Source organism: Sus scrofa, chromosome 14 (assembly GCF_000003025.6).
Source record: "Sus scrofa isolate TJ Tabasco breed Duroc chromosome 14, Sscrofa11.1, whole genome shotgun sequence".
NCBI lineage: Eukaryota > Metazoa > Chordata > Mammalia > Artiodactyla > Suidae > Sus > Sus scrofa.
In genome coordinates, this window is record NC_010456.5 from 118,565,880 (window position 1) to 118,579,238 (window position 13,359).

The following is a 13,359-nucleotide window of genomic DNA, read 5'->3' on the forward strand; positions in this document are numbered from 1 at the left end:
AAATTTAGTTCTGTCAACTCCCAAGCTATAGATCTTTTGATGATTTCAGATGTTTAATCTTCTTCAAACATTTCAGAGGTGGGAAGACAGATTTATAGATCTTACTGATCTCTGACTAGACTAAAACAGCCCCAAGATGTTTCCAAAATAAATTATTAATAGAAAGATTAATTTTTTTCCCAAAATAGGAACCAAGAAGGACTCCTTCCTCTTCTCCAGACCTTGGCATTCATAACACAGGGGAAATAGTTACAAATATTATACAATTATTTTCCTTAGACTGAATCCTTGGGGATGGACTGCCATTATTTTGACCTCTGACTTAAAAGTGATAGACTCCTGGAGTATAAGCAAGAATATTAACCCTTATACCCTAACAAGATCCAGCCTCTGCACCAAAGACCTTAAGAAAAGTCAAGATAAAAAAATTAGATTTAGGGAGTTCCCGTCATGGCGCAGTGGTTAACGAATCCGACTAGGAACCATGAGGTTGTGGGTTTGATCCCTGGCTTTGCTCAGTGGGTTAAGGATCCGGTGTTGCCATGAGCTGTGGTGTAGGTTGCAGACAAGGCTCAGATCCTGTGTAGCTGTGGCTCTGGCGTAGGCTTGGCAGCTACAGCTCGGATTTGACCCCTAGCCTGGGAACCTCCATATGCTGCAGGAGCAGCTCTAGAAAAGGCAAAAAGACAAAAAAAAAAAAAAAATAGATTTATCAATTAGATAAATTTTTCTAATCATGGTTTCCTCAAAGTTTCCTAAAAACAATCAAAAGTTTAGGATTTTCATGCAGTATCATGCAGTCTTTTTAAAAATATGAATTATACATTTATTCTGATTCTTGAGATGAACCCTGTCCAATACAAGTAAGATATTTTAGAGACAAAATCCGTTTAAAAAGGAGAGGATTACACAAGATATAATAGCACCCAGCACAGATTATGGCATATAGACAAAGTTTAGTAAACACAGGCCAATTTTAAAGAGACAGGGTTTTTTGTGATGATGAAAGAAGTAATCTTCATGAAAAAAATTTTAATATGGTCTTTTATATTAGACCATCATTAGAAATTAATACAGCAATTTGCTAAATTGATTGTATTTTCAATTAGATCCAGCTTTTCTTCTGATCAACATTCTCTAATCTCTCACATACAAGAGCTTCCCCCTACCTGACACTACTTTTAGCTATTTTACTTTAAAATGAAATGAGCTTCAATTTACAGATAAGAAATCTCCTTTGGAAAGAAAAAAATAGGACCTTAAGATATTGGAGATGAGAGATAGCAAATTTTAGACTAAAACGGCAATGTTTTAGTAGGTGCTAATCTGAAAGTGGCGTGCTATTATGTAGATAGATAAATAGACAGGTAGATAGATGGAGAGAAAGAGAGAGAGAGAGATCAGTAAGCAAACACACAATAGATATACATAACATTAATAAATCTCAAAAGTATTTTGCTGAGTGAAAGCAGCCATAACCAGTAGGTTACACAACATATGATTTAATTTGGAATTTAATTTAATGTGTAATTAGAAATTACACAGGGAGAAGACAGATTAATAGCAGCCAGGAATACGGATGCAGTGGGTTATTGACTGAAGGGAATAGCACAAAGGGCTTTTAGGGGTGATAGAATTGTTCTACACAGTATTGTGGTGGTAAAAACGTGATTTTAGGCATTTTTCTATGACAAAGAATTATGTAACATAAAGAATGAATTTTACCATTTGGAAACTTTTTCCTAATATACCAAGATATGCAAGGAAATCAAAGCAGGGAACTCTAGACTGTGACAAAGTATTCTGTGCTGCCAGTAAGTCATCTCACCCTTCTAAAGGGTGTGAGGAAGAACGAAAGCGAACTAAATAACTTTACAAGCCATTCTTGATTGAACAGTGTTAAGACTTAACCAACACTAACAAATTCTATATGTATTCAGTGAGTGTTTCTCTCAGAGAAAGAGGTTAAACATAAGAAAAGAGTAAAACTAGAATAAATAAAGCCTGTGGTGTTAGGCTGGAATTAGAGATATTACTATATATAATGTGTGTGTGTGTGTGTGTGTGTGTGTGTGTGTGTGTATACCCACAGAAATGGACATAGAGATAATTATATATAGATGGGTGTTTATCTGTGCACACGTGTGCATTCTAGTGAGCTTAGTAGCTGTCACACCACAGTAGTAATGAGAACATCTAACAGCTGGACCTCAGTTTTTAAATACCATGCTCTAACCAAACAACCTTCTTAGAGAGCTGGTTCTTTTCAGGACTGATATGAGCAAAAGACAAAATGACCCACAAATATCTTTTGGTGCTAGAAAGCAGGGAAGCCTCCTTCCCATCCCTCCAAATAGAATGGGCACAGGAGGTAAACTGAAGGCGTTTCTAGGGGTCACAGGAGTAATTTGAGCAAAATAAATAATAGAAATATAGATCATAATCCAAGCCATATAAGAATAAAATACATATGCATCAGTCCCTGCTGATAGAAGTTTATAACTGAATAAATAAGTGGAGAAAGGATAAAGAAGAATCTCACATACAGAAGAAATGAGGAAACTAGAACATCACTATTAGAACACTATAGTACTCTTTGTTTCTTGAAATACATGACTTCAAGGTCTCTGAAACAGTAAAAAGAAGAAACAGGATATCTGCGTATTTTCAAAGTATTTCCTCCTTCAAATAGTTTTGATAATTTTTTCATATATATATATAATTTTTTCATATATATATATATATATATATATATATATATATAACTGTACAGCATGGTGAACCAGTTACACATACATGTATACATTCTTTTTCCTCACATTACGTGTTCCATCATAAGTGACTAGACAGGGTTCCCATTGCTTCACAGCAGGATCCCATTGCTAATCCATCCTGAAGGCAACATTCTGCATCTATTTACCCCAAGCTCCCAGTCCCTCCCACTCCCTCCCCTTCTCCCTTAGCAACCACAAGTCTATTCTCCAAGTCCATGATTTTCTTTTCTTTGTGCCCTATATTAGATTCCAGATATAAGTGATATCATATGGTATTTGTCTTTCTCTTTCTGACTTATTTCACTCAGGATGAGAGTCTCTAGTTCCATCCATGTTGCTGCAAATAGCATTATTTTGTTCTTTTTTATGACTGAGTAGTATTCCATTATGTATATATACCACATCTTCCTAATCCAATCACCTACCAGTGGACATTTGGGTTGACTCCATGTCTTGGCTATTAAAAATAGTGCTGCAATGAACATGCGGGTGCATGCATCATTTTTAAGGAAAGTTTTGTCTGGATATATATGCCCAAGCGTGTGACTGCTGGGTCACATGGAAGTTCTACATACAGTTTTCTAAGATATCTCCAACTGTTCTCCAGCTTACATTCCCACCAACAGTGCAGAAGGGTTCCCTTTTCTCCACACCCACTCTAGCATTTGTTATTTGTGGACTTATTAATGATGGCCATTCTGACTGGTGTGAGGTGTTATCTCATTGTAATTTTTATTTGCATTTCTCTAATAATCAGTGATGTTAATAATTTTTTCATGTGCTTATTGGCCATCTGTATGTCTTTTATTTGGAGAAATATCTATTTAGGTCTTTTGCCTGTTTTTTGATTGGGTTGTTGGCTTTTTTGCTGTTAAGTTGGAGAAGTTTGCTTGTACATTTTAGATTAAGCCCTTGTCAGTTGCATCATTTGAAACTATTTTCTCTCATTCTGTAAGTTGTCTTTTCGGTTTCTTTTCAGTTTCCTTTGCTGTGCAAAATCTTGTCAGTTTGATAGGTCCCATTGGTTTATTTTTGCTTTTATTTCTGTTGCCTTGAGAGTCTGACCTGAGAAAAACATTTGTAAGGTTGACGTCAGAGAATGTTTTGCCTATGTTTTCTTCCAGGAGTTTGATGGTGTCTTGTCTTATATTTAAGTCTTTCAGCCATTTTAAGTTTATTTTGGTGCATGGTGTGAGGGTGTGTTCTAGTTTCATTGATTTGCAAGCAGCTGTCCAGGTTTCCCAGCAATAGTTGCTGAAAGACTGTCATTTTCCCATTTTATGTTCTTGCCTCCTTTGTCAAAGATTAATTGACCACAAAAGTTATGATAATTTGAAGGCAGAGTTGTGTATATCAACTAGTGTGTCTACAGTGTCCACAAATTAAAAGCATGTCAAATAATATGCCTTACCATGCAGTGTATCTCAATACTGCATCCCCTGAATCTCTGATTTCATAGCACTCTGTGATACCATTGATTCTACATAGAATTTCTTAGCTCTCCCAAACCTGTAAGCATCTCCTAGAATCCTTGCTAGCTAAGCTGCACACCTGTTTGGATACAAAACAGCAGCAAGTAGAACTTAAAAAGGAAGTGGTGGGGAGGGGAGAGGAGGGGAGGGAGAGAGAAGGGAGGGGAAGAAGGAAGAGAAAGAAAAGAAAGAAAGAAAGGAAAAAAGAGGGAGGAAGGAAGAAAAAAGAAAGGAAAGGAAGAGGGAAGAGGAAGGCAGACTATAAACAATGCAAAATATTGATTCAATTCAAAGGCTCTGAATAACTTAGTTGAACAATCTTATTTGAAACAGTACCAGGAAATTCAAAGCTTTAACCAAAAGCCTTAACCAAATGTTCAACCTTTTAAAGTAAATAATGACCCTAATGTATTAGCTGCGTTGCATAGTATATGCTGTTTTTCTTTTTTCTTTTTTTTTCTTTTTTTTTTTTTTTTTTTTTGGTTAAAAAAGTACAGATCCTACCCTAGTGGCTTGGAGGCACACGAGTCAAATTTTTTAGGGGTCTTTTGTCTGCATAGTAATCATGCAAAAAAAAAAAAAAGCAAAAGGAGGTTCAAATTAAAACCCTTTGAAAGCTGCTTAAGTTAGAAAAATGTATCAACTTTCCTGCTTATGGTTCAAACATTCAAAAGAGTTCCTTGCTGTCTTTGAACACTTGCAATATGAAAAACAGATGCTGCCAAAAGAATATGAGGTGGGTGGAGATCAGGATGGTGGAATAGAAGGACAGCAAGCTCACCTCTTCCCACAAATATATCAAAATACATCTCATAGAATACCTGCCAAATGCTGGCAAACCTCACACAACTAAAGCTGCAAGAAAGATCACCCTGTAACCCAGTAGGATGGAAGGAAAAAAAATAAGAAATCAGCACTGAACCTGAACCCTTGGGAGAGAGCTGTGAAAGAGGAAAGGTTTCCTCACCCTAGGAACCTGCTTTACTGGCTAGGAGATCATCTGGGAGAGAAAGGAAGCTTCTGAGGCTCAGAGGAGAGGACAGTGACTAGCTTGCAGCAGGCAGAACCAACAGACACCAGCACAGCTGTGGCCATCTCTGTGAACACCCCAGCCCAAGAAATGCATCTGCTGGTGCATGAGAGGGCTGGGGGTTGAAACTCAGGCTTAAGCAAACAGATCCCAAAGGGACTGGAGTGTGGTCTGGGCCATCATCAGGATAAATTCTTTGCTGGTAGGACCCATGTCTAATTCAACTCTGTTCCTATTATGATGCCCATTAGGGGTTTGCACATAGTCAAAAATATTTGGTCAAAAGCATTTACTGAATAAGTGGCTTAAACTAATCTATCAACAGAACCACCTTTTTACTAAGTTCATTAGCAATACCAGCTTCTAACTCAAAATTATTCTCACTAGGTTGGACTCAGTCTTACAAATAGTTTCCCAAACTAATGAGGCCATTATAACTTCTATTTGCAATACACCACTTTCATTAACCCCTTTCAGTTTCAACAACAGTGCCTCTACTTGTCCTTTCTGGTAACTAACATCTGGTACCTAGAATCTTAGACATGGACTAGATATTAAAAATCACCTATTTCAAATCCACACATCTATTGTCAATTAACCTTTGACAAAACAGGCAAGAATATACAACAGAGAAAAGACAATCTCTTCAGCATGTGGTACTGGGAAAGCTGGACGGCTGCATGTAAATCAAGGAAGTTAGAACACACCTTCACATCACACACAAAAATAAACTCGAAAGGGGTTAAACACTTAAATATAAGAACAAAGGCAAAACATTCTCTGACATAGAGTGTAGCAATATTGTCTTAGGTCAATCTCTCAAAGCAAGAGCAATAAAAGTAAAAATAAACAAATGGGACAAAATCAAACTTATAAGCTTTTGCCCAGCAAAGGAAGCCATAAACAAAATGAAAACACACCCTGTGGAATGGGAGAAAATATTTGCTAATGATGCAACTGACAAATGCTTAATTTCCAAAATATAGAAACAACTCAAACATAACATGACTAAAAATAAACCAATCAAAAACTGGGAAGAAGACCTAAATAGACTTTTCTCCAAAGAAGACATCCAAAAGGCACATGAAAAGATGGCTCAACATTGCTGATTAGTAAATGCTATGCAAATCAAAAGTATGATGAGGTATCATCTCACGCCAGTCAGAACGGCCATCGTCAAAAAAGATACATGCACCCCAAGGTTCAATGCAGCTCTATTTACAATAGGCAAGACATGGTAACAACTTAAATGTCCATCAACAGATGAATGGATAAAGAAAATGTGGTATATGTTACCACATAATGGAATACTGAAATATTACTCAGCCATAAAAAAGAATGACATAATGTCATTTGCAGCAACATAGATGGACCTAGAGATCATCATATTAAATTAAGTAAATCATACAAAAACAAATATCATATGATATCACTTACATGTGGAATCTACTTACAAAATAGCAACAGAGTCACAGACATGGAGATAAAACTTATATTTACCATAAAAGAAAGGGGTAAATTAGGAAATAACACAACATTTTAAATCAACTATACTTCAATTAAGATTTTTTAAAAAGAAAATGAGATACAATAGCTTATATCATTGAATGCTAATAACTTAAATATACGTATATGACGTTTTAAGCTACCTAAGAAATAGATGTCTGCTGTGAAGACATTTAGGATTTACAACAGTCTGGCGATGAACACCTCTACAGTTAGGGCAATAGCTCAGTAATGCCATTAAGAAACCATTTTTTTCCACCTATCCTGCCCTGCTATCTTCATTCTTATTGTCCTCACCTCACCTCTACAAGGAGTCTAAACACATCCGATGCAAATACAAATGGAAAAGTCTGGTACCTCAAAACTCCATTTCCTTCAGAATGCTCAACCTTTACTAACAGTGTTCCCATTCTTGTCACTGACCATAAATGAGTTGCCTGGCCATCCCTCGCTGCAAGATAAACTGTAAAAGGGGCCACAGAATTATTACAAGCAACACTACACTGCTTCCCCCGCCCCCGCCCTCCACATTGGTATTCGAAAGAAGCATTATTAGGTAGAAGAATTACTGCATAGGTAATAACTAAGAGTATATATTCCAAGGCTTTTTAAAATTTATTTTGGGCTTGATCCTCTCCTCCACTTAGGACTCTCTCTGACAAGGACACCAAGCTGCAAATCATGGTCATGTCATGAGCCTTCATAACACCATTCTTTAAAGGCTTATTAATCAACCATTAAAAAGATTAAAAGAATGCAATTTGCAGCAACATGGATTGACCTAGAGATGATCATACGGAGTGAAGTAAGTCAGACAGAGAAAGACAAATACCATATGGTATCACTTATACGTGGAATCTAATAAAAATGACACAAAAGAACATATTTATAAAACAGCAACAAACTCACAGATTTCAAAAGAAATCTTATGGTTATCACAGGCAAAACTTCTAGGTGGAGGGAGAAATCAGGAGAATGGGAATAACATATACACACTACTGTATGAAACAGATGATTAACAAGAGGCTACTGTATAGCTGAGGGAAACCTGCTCAATAGTTTGTAATAACCTATAGAGGAAAAAAATAACAGATACACATACACACACAAATTTATATATAATATTTCACTTTGTTGTATACCTGAAACTAATACAACATTGTAAGTCAACTATATTCCAAAAAAATTTTTTAAAGTTAATTATGTGCCCTAATCTACTCATTAGGCTGAAACAATCAATATGAAAGTAAGCCATCTAAATTAGCTTTCTTAAATGTCTCCACTGAAGCTTAGCTCTAAAATAAGAACCAAGAGAAAAAAATGTTCCTGTTGTCAAATATGTTAGAGATTCTTAATGCATAATTTTATGTAAAACGCTCTGGCAAGTGCTAAAGTCATTACACTGAACACAACGTTTTCCAAATCACAAGTATACTTTTGTGACAAATACAACCATTCTTTAGGATTCATTTGAAAAATATTGATAAGCTTTGGAAGGCTAACCCTTATTATCTACTGACAAAATTTTTCTACAGAGGAGTCTTCAATAAATCCACTGATATTTCAGCTCATTTCTAACAGTGCTACTTGTCAAAATTGTTTTTCCTTATTTTTTCACTTCAAGCAATTGGATCAAGTTGGAGTGAAAAGTCTTATTCTTCTTTAGTTAACAAGTCTGACAGAACCAGAAAGGTTTTAGCAAGTCGACTGAAGTTTTAAAACATGACATCTTGAATTATAATATTGGAAAATAAACACTAGGTGATGAAATTTAAGAGACTGTGAAAAAGTGGAAACAGGCAATATGTAGGATGATTATTAAAACAGAAATTCCATTTAAGTCACGTTAAGTATGACTGTTTTTTATACCTAGCTCTGTTTCAAGAAAAGAGGGAAGCTACAGATTTAGAGGATCTATGATGGTATTTCATTTCATGCCTTTCTCCCATCTCCCTCCCTGTCCAAATCTTATTGTTCAGTGTCTTAAGAGTAAGCAAACCCCAGCTAATTCAAAGTCTGAAAACTATGCCTTAGGGTTCAATATTATTGATCCCAATGCCCATAACTTGACATGTTTATGAACTTAAAATGTGTTCTCTTCTGAAAATTCTAATTCCACATTTCAAGGGGTAGGAAAGGAGCAATATAATCATTTGCTGACACACACACACATGGGCAATTACAATCAAACCAGGCCAGTTAAACATGTACTTGGTTCAGAAATGAAAATTAGAAAATGTTAAGAATCTAACACACCACCATGAAAATATCCTTGTGCTTCGAAGATTCTTGAAAAGACGTGGCTTTAATATATGATGAATAACCTTCAAATGACAGGTTTTACTAATCTGCACTGAAACAACCAGAACCCTTTACCATGCTTGGTAACCTTCTCCCCACAAATATTAAACTTAAAACCACACTCTGTCAGGAAAGTCAGTCTTAAGAACCAGCAGGATTTCACTATGAATTCTGACTGCAAAAAACGTCATGTGTACCTGAATTTTATAGTTCAGATTTCTATATCAACACACACACACACACACGTGCGCGCACACAAATGCTTTGCCTCTGATGGTTGTTACTCTCAACCTCATGTTGGATGCTACAGACCAAGTGGAAAGCATACACAGGGCTGGAAACCTCAGTGGATGGGAGAGATTCAGTGAACACAGGTTAGAAGTGGACTCCCACTGAGAATGTAACAGAACACTCATCTGGAAGTAGCCAAATTTTTTGCTGATTTCTATCCCACCAGAATGTCCACAGCAATTCTGCGGGACCCTTCTAACCTTAGGTTATCAAACGCAGCCTTGAAGTATCAATATCTTCTTGGAATCCCCACCATGTTCCAAGTCCTCCATATCCGTCTCTTCTACACACACACTCCCTGCCCACCCCCACCCCCCGCTCCTGGCCCTCCTAGCCCTTGCCTCAAAGTTTAGGAACTCATTCAAGAATGCTCCTCGCTCATTCAAGAAAAGCTTGTATTTGAACAAGCTGACTGCAAAGTCTATTCATGCTCTTTGTGCTCTCAAACAGCAATAATTCTCTGATGCTGCTCCCTAGTAGGAGGTGGAATTGCAAATCCTGGTACAAGTAGTCTAAATGCAGAGTCTACACCCATAATGACCTCACTTCTGGGGCCAACAGAGAGCGCACCGGGGCTGGTGGTCAGGCTCTGTCTGGTGACATCTGTCTACCTTCACATATCCTAGAATCACTGAAATGTGGGTGAAGCAAACGGAGGAATACTGAGGCGAAAATTTGAAAAAAAAAAAAAAAAAACAAAAACCTGGACACCTCACAGTAAGGTCGTTATAGATGTCAACTAGTGGTTTTATTGGCAGTTTCAAGCCCATATTTTGGACAGTCCCCAAGCAAGTGATTACTATAAAGTGAGATTCAAAACCCAATTAAATTTATGAGGCAGGTTACACACTGACTTCACTGTGACATGTTTGTGTGAATAAAGCATCATGAAAACAGCTCCATTTATTTCTGGAAAATATTAGCTTTTTAACAACTACCAGCTATTTTATGGAAGGCACAAGATGCTAGGAGATCCTTCTTCAAGAGAAATTCCAACTCTTTTCCTACTTGGAGGGACTAAGCTACTCCACTGGGCCAACCAACCAAAGGTCAAACATTTTAAATCACAATCTATATAGATCATTTTCATCTGTATGCACTCTATATAATTGTTAGCTATTACATTTTCAGATTAAAGAACAACTAGAATGAAGATTTAAACAATCTACTTAGAAATGTCATTTGGAATTTGGTACCATCCCTGCTGTGGGATTTAACTTTCTCATGGGAAAGGGATCTAGCAGAAAATTCACATAATACTTTCACTTCCTCATCATTCCCCCAGCACCATCTCAAAATTAATCCTTATCATAATACACAATGCATTAGTTAATTAACCTTTAGAAGAATTAGCATGTCCCAATGATATTTTAAATTAAAAAAATATATGGATCAAACCAATTTTCTCAGTGGTGAACTGCAGCTGAGTATTCCAAACGTGCTGTTTCCTTTCAGCTTTTCTCCGAAGACTCCTCACTCTGTATAGTCCAGTTCACAAGATCCCTTCCACCCTCCGGAAGAAATCCTTCCCTCCTATAGACCCTTATAGTCCTTTGATTATTCTTGCCCTATGGCATTTATAATCTGCCTTGCTTTAGAGATACATACACAAACAGAAGCAGATTCCATGAAAACACATCAGAACTTATTAACCTTTGTGACCCCTACCATATCTAAAAGAACCTAATTATACTGAAATATAATTATATTGAGATAGAAGTAATTCAATATTATCTTACTAAATGAGACTATGTTCAAAACTAAGTACCATGGTAGCCAGCAACATAAAGACATTTAAACACCACCTAAACAGACTGAACCAAGGAAGAATAGAATAGCACAATCTTTACTATCAGGCAGCCTCGGACATAGATTTCATGTCTGACAATTACTATCAAAAACACCATAGCAAATAGTTTCGGTTTCATAAATCTGAGATTTTCCACCTGTAAAATAGGTAATAGCAGCGCAACATAGTTCTCAGCATTGTTGTTAATAAATACGTCTTAGAGAACAGATTTCTGGTTGCCAAGTGGGATGGGGAGTGGTGGGAGACGTGGAATGGGAGTTTGGAATTAGCAGATGCAAACTATTATATATAGAATGTATTACAACAAGGTCCTACTGTATAGCACAGGAAACTATATTCATTATTATATGATAAACCATGATAGAAAAGAACATTAAAAAAGAATATATATATATATATGTATGTATAACTGAATCATTTTGCTGCACAGCAGAAATGAACACAACATTGTAATAAATCAACTATTCTTCAATAAAAAAATAAATACAATGTCTACCATATAATAAAACACCAACAGATGTTCATTATTTTCTTTCTGAATCCCTCTCTGCCTGGGTCAAGAAAACCTACAGCAGTTGTTTTCAAGGTGTGTACTCTGGACCAGAAACACTGACATCACCTGGCAGCTTGTTAGAGACCGTCAGGTCCTACAGCCATCAGCTAAATCAGAAACTCTGGAGGTGGGTTCAGCAATCTGTTTAAAAAGCCCTCCAGGAGATTCTGATGAACACTAACATTTGAAAAGCCACCCTCAAATCTCAGTGGCTTTAAAGACTCACGCATTCCCCTCTCTCAGTCCATGCATTAACTATTAGCTCTGCTCCAAGTCAATCTCAATGGGAGGCCCATGGTGCAAGGCCTTCTCCAGCACACCTGTTACTTTCATTTCTATCTCACTGAGCAAGGCAGGTTGAGTGGCTACACCTGATTCCCAGTGCAATCCTGCATACTCTCAAGAAGAAGGAAAATAACATATCTGGACAGTCCCAAGTACAAACACAGTCACTTTCACCTTTTTTGGTTTCTTCACATGGTGGAAATGGAGCTCCTGGTCACTTCAAATGTCAACATTTTGACCTTGCCTCAAAGGATGGTTATCAACCTCCACTCATTTAGAAACTTGACTGAAATATTTTGCTGATAGCATTTACAAGGGGTGTTTACCCAACTGTCATAAAGAAAAAAAAAACTGTTGGTTTTAATTTTTCTCACATTTATATCTTTCTTAAGTATTTAATCCTCAAAGCTTGATTCAAACTGCTAATAGTGTACCTAATATAAGCTGATATTGCCTGATACAACCTGAAACGTTTTATATTTGTATTATTTCAGTGTATTCTGGAGAAACCACTGCAACCTCTAGGAACTCCACCTCTGCCATGTGAAGATATCTGAGCATCATCTATGCTACTTCAAATGTTCAACATCTCCCAACTCTCAGGCTGCAGGACTCAATAGGGTAGAAACAGAAATAACTTCTTATTCTTTTTCAAAGAAACAAAGTCAAAAGAAAAATCACCATGAAACTTATCAAAAGAGTGAAACAAGATTGAGGTTTTTCACAAGGTGCTTACCTTAGACTGGAAGGTTTCTGGTCTATGAGGTTCCTGTTCCTTAAAACCATCTGTCCTACGACAGAAGAGCAGGGCCTGTGTTTTGAGGTGAATTCCACATATTCCAGGACCAGAAGGGCCATTATCCTCTCCTGGTGGCAGCTGTTGCAATAGAAAGAGTATTGGATGAAGTCTAGCCAAGCCATCCATTCAACTCATGAAACCTGTGCACAAATGGAAACAAGATTGCACGCCACCTGAATGGATTGCTGAGGATGAAGTGACATGACGTGACTTTGCAGATTATACGTTGGAAGATAAATGATAAGTGGGGGGAGTGGTTTAATTGTTTTCAATTTATATTATGATCAGCACTGAGAACTTACCTATGTATCAAGTACTAAGCAGTACATATACTTAACTCTCTCAGCCCTCCCCCAAACCTCAGGAGACATGTGCCATGATGCTTATGCTGCAAATGGGATAACTGAGGAACAGAGAAGAGATTTAACCTCACTCTAGGTTATTACATGGCAATGTGGTGACTCAAACTCAACTCTGAATCCAAAGTTCAGATTCCACCAGTAAATCAAACCTTTTCTCTGTTTTTATCTACATTACA

At 37.0% G+C, this 13,359-nt stretch overlaps 1 long non-coding RNA gene across 1 annotated transcript in view; it reads right to left on the reverse strand.

The window, feature by feature from the left end:
- LOC106506120 overlaps positions 1-12,899 on the reverse strand; it is a 348,395-nt gene extending 335,496 nt beyond the window's left edge. Inside the window, exon 1 of the long non-coding RNA XR_002338525.1 lies at positions 12,759-12,899. This is a non-coding gene — a long non-coding RNA (uncharacterized LOC106506120). The remainder of the gene's footprint in view (positions 1-12,758) is intronic.